The sequence below is a fragment of the Mandrillus leucophaeus genome, unplaced genomic scaffold (genome assembly GCF_000951045.1).
Source record: "Mandrillus leucophaeus isolate KB7577 unplaced genomic scaffold, Mleu.le_1.0 Scaffold323, whole genome shotgun sequence".
Taxonomy (NCBI): Eukaryota; Metazoa; Chordata; class Mammalia; order Primates; family Cercopithecidae; genus Mandrillus; species Mandrillus leucophaeus.
The window spans coordinates 1,652,017-1,655,966 of record NW_012103399.1 but is presented as its reverse complement, the minus strand read 5'-3'; the positions used below and the strand labels follow the sequence as shown (position 1 = coordinate 1,655,966).

General features: G+C 50.0%; 1 protein-coding gene across 1 annotated transcript in view; it reads right to left on the bottom strand.

Moving 5' to 3' along the window:
- EMP2 (epithelial membrane protein 2) overlaps positions 1-2,768 on the bottom strand; it is a 27,337-nt gene extending 24,569 nt beyond the window's left edge. The window contains exon 1 of the mRNA XM_011988127.1: positions 2,613-2,768. The gene's annotated coding sequence lies outside the window, so the exon portion shown is untranslated. The remainder of the gene's footprint in view (positions 1-2,612) is intronic.
- Between the last annotated feature and the right edge of the window lie 1,182 nt (positions 2,769-3,950).

Below are 3,950 nucleotides of genomic sequence, written 5' to 3'. Positions count from 1 at the left end.
CCTGATTCTTTGCAGTGCACATTCTCCAGCCAGTCTCTCTCCTGACTCTGCCTTTCCCTGCTGCCTGCCAGGTGCAGCCTCAGCAACTGCTGCAGTCACAGGACAAGTAGGACAAGCAATCCACGTGTGGCACTTTTCAGGGAAGACAGCAAATTCGCTTCTAACTGTAGGCAGGACACAGGGGTTCAACATAACCCCAAGATGAGTAGGTGATAAGGCAGATCCCTGGGGAGGGGATGCCCATAGGGGTCATGCCACATGAAAACGAGACTCTTCATGATTAAACGTAAGGTTCAGCTTACACAATACATCCTGCATGGGGTTTTCATGTCAACCTTATGATGCTGGCAGAACAAGGTATCATTATCCCCATTTTACAGGTGAGAAACCAAGGCTCCTAATGGCTCTGGGTGATTTGCCAAAATTCACAGGACTGGAACTCACTAGTTTTCCAGTTCCAAATACAGGGCATTTTTCTACGACTGTCTTTCCTACTCACATGCTTAGGGCCTGGTGAAAACCACGCAGCAGCCTAACTAAGATCAGGAGAGAGGGCGCAAGGCAGTGTCAAATCATCTCTGTGTCCACTGAGCTTTGTACCAGACAGGAGGAATCTGTCAAGGTAGCCTCTCTCTGCACTGGCCCGTTCGCTAAGGTTGAGGGATGACTGGGCTAATTAAGAGAGGGCCTGAATAAGAACCATGCTTTAGGCTGGGTGCAGTGGCTCATGCCTATAATCCCAGCACTTTGGGAGGCCAAGACAGGTGGATCGCTTGAGGCCAGGAGTTCGAGACCAGCCTGGCCAACATGGCGAAACCCTGTCTCTACTAAAAATACAAATATTATCCAAGCGTGGTGGCAGGTGCCTATCATCCCAGCTACTCGTGAGGCTGAGGCATGAAAATGGCCTGAACCCGGGAGGTGGAAGTTGCATTGAGCCGAGATCCCATTGCTGCACTCCTGCCTGAGTGACAGACTGAGACTCCATCTCAAAAAAAACCCCAGAAAGCAAACAAACAAACAAAAACCATGCTTTAGGTTGCATAGGGTTGGCTGTATTTTTCATCCTGTTAGCTCACTGGCCAAGCTGAAGCGCTTGCTGTCTTTATTGATCTAACTTTGAGACTGGTTTGGATCATGGATAAAATTTTTCCTTGATATCTAAAAGGAACTAAGCACATGTGGCACAATGGGTTCAATTCTGTTTTCGAAATTAATTTCTAAATGAATCACTTTTTCTGAGTATCCAGAAACTCGGTGAGGTGGATCTCACTGAGGACACTAAATGGCCTGGATGCCCCAACCTTGATTTGATGCATTGTAGGTACCATGGTAAGCTGTCTTCACATTCAAGACCTGAATACTCTCCATAAATACCCATAAAAATACACATAAAAAGAATCACATAAAATAATACAGAACACAGGAAAGTACAACTTCAGATTTAAATTTCTTTTTAAAGCAAAAGGAACCCATAACCAGGGTAGAAGAAGAGCAAATGGGTTTTTCAAGCTGCAACAAGCATCCTCCGGGCATCAGAACTGGAGAGAGTAGGGTTGTGGAGGAGGAACAAGAGGGAGGAGAAAGGGGTAAGACACTGGGAAGTGTGGGTGGTGTTATGGAAATTCTGCACACAAAGTGGAACATTTGTGGCTCAGTGAGTTTCAAGTTTTTTTTTTTTTTTAAACAGGATCTCTCTCTCTCTCGCCCAGGCTGGAGTACAGTGGCTCAAACATTGCTCAAGGCAACCTCAAACTCTTGGGCTCAAGCGATCCCCCTGCCTTAGCCTCCCCAGTAGCTGGGACTACAGCTGTGCAACACCATGCCCGCCTAATTTTATTTTTTTGTAGAAATGGAGTCTTGCTGTGTTGCCCAGGCTGGTCTCAAACTCCTGGCCTCAAGCCATCCTCCCACCTTGGCCTCCCAAAGTGCTGGGATCACAGGCATGAGCCACGGTGCCCAGCTGGAGTTTCAAGTTCTATAGTTTGACAGGAAGAAGGATAGTGCTCCCAGAAATGTCCATCCTGACCCCAGATAACAAAGAGAATTATCCTCACTGTTTCCTAAGTAGAGGTGCCGTCCTGCTGTGCCTTAGTCCAGTGTTTGCTTAAAGTGTGTGTGTGTGTCGCACGTCTAGCTCCGGGTGTGGAGAAACACAAACAACCTTCTGGAGGCTCACTGGCCCTTCCTCTTCCAGAAGCAACATTTGGTTTGCTTTTGCTCGTGAAAAGTCACTATGAGGGTCTCGTGGATAAATAAAAGTCTGTGGGATCTGCCCACGGACAGGGTAAGGGTCCACTTCTGTCCTCTTCTTCATAACAACACGAATCTCCACCCGTGAGCCCCAGCCCCTGCCTGCTGTTGCCAAAGGAAGTCACTTTGGCACATGCTCCCTTACGTGCCAGGGAACAAGAGTCAGAGAGCCCAGCTGGCTTCCCGTGGAGGGAGAACGTGCTGTTAAGATGACCACTCCGTCCGCCCAACTCCATTCCCACCCTCGGGAGTTCTTCCTACTATTTAAACCACAGCCAATTCCCAGCCTGAGTTGGAGCCTTTTCCCGGAACTGTAGGCAAGAGGACAATCCGGAGGTGTGGAACCTTTCCATACAGACCTGAGATGTTTGGCGTCTGGAGGTCCGAGGCAATCTCCCAACTCAAAAGTGTTCCACCCACAGCTCCTGCTCCAACGGCCAGGAAGGCTCTGGCCCAGAACCCTGGGGAGGGCCAGGCTGGTGAGCAGTCACCCAGGCCACCCTGCAGTGACTCCCAGGCCTGCTCCCGGGCTGGTGGTTCAACCCCAGGCTGGCCAGAACCCAGGCCCCTCCCACTGCCCAGAGCACTCCAAGGGGACGGTGGCTTTGGCCTCTGTTTTCAGGAAGGCAGAGGTCAGCCCAGCCTTCTGCCCTAGTATCTGGACACCAGCCAGCCAGGAATATTCAGGCGTCTGAGATGTTATGGGGAAGGAGGAAGCCCATTTACCCTGGGCCGCCCAGCTCCATGCACACTGTGGCTGGAGCTCTGGGCACAAAGTCAGCATTTGGCTCTCTCCGGAAATGGCAACAGGCGGGACACTGGAATTTGGCAGTGCCCCAGGGCAGAAGTCACTGAGGATCATTCTGTCTGTGCAGCCCTGGGTCTTCCAATCTCTTAGAATAATAACAACCACAATTGCAACAATAATGATAGCCAACATTTGTTGCCTAGTGTGTCCCAGGCACAGTTCCAAGCCCTTTTGCCTGGATTAATTTATTCATTATTCACCAAAACACTATGATGAAGGTGTTTTAATTAGCCTTGCTTTATTTTTATTTTTTTGAGACAGAGTCTCACTGTGTTGCCCGGGCTGGAGTGCCGTGGTGCGATCTCAGCTCACTGTAACCTTCATCATCCAGGTTCAAGCAATTCTCCTGCCTCAGCCTCCCGAGTAGGTGGGATTACAGGCACCTGCCACCATGCCCGGTTAATTTTTGTGCTTTTAGTAGAGACAGAGTATCACCATGTTGGCCAGGCAGGTCTTGAACTCCTGACCTCATGTGATCTGCCTGCCTCGGCCTACCAAAGTGCTGGGCTTACAGACATGAGCCGCCGTGCCTAGCAGCCTTGTTTTACAGGTAAAGAAAATAAGGCCTAGAGAGGTTAGACAACTTCCCCAATGTCACACAGCTAGTAAAAGCTGGAGCTGGCATCTGAACCCAAGCAGCCTGGCACCAGACAAACCATTATGTAGCCCAGTTTAATCTGAATTTCCCTTCCCTTTTGGGATCTAGCCAAAGTCCTAGGCCCACACACGTAGCTTCAGATACTGGCCACTGCTAAGCTGTTCCTCCAGGTCCCACATCCTGGGAACATGCTTTGCAAAGCACACTGGGGACAAGGGAAGCAGAGAACACAGGTCATCCCCGAGTCCTCCAGGCTGACGGCTCTTCCCACCACTGCATGCAGGGCAGACA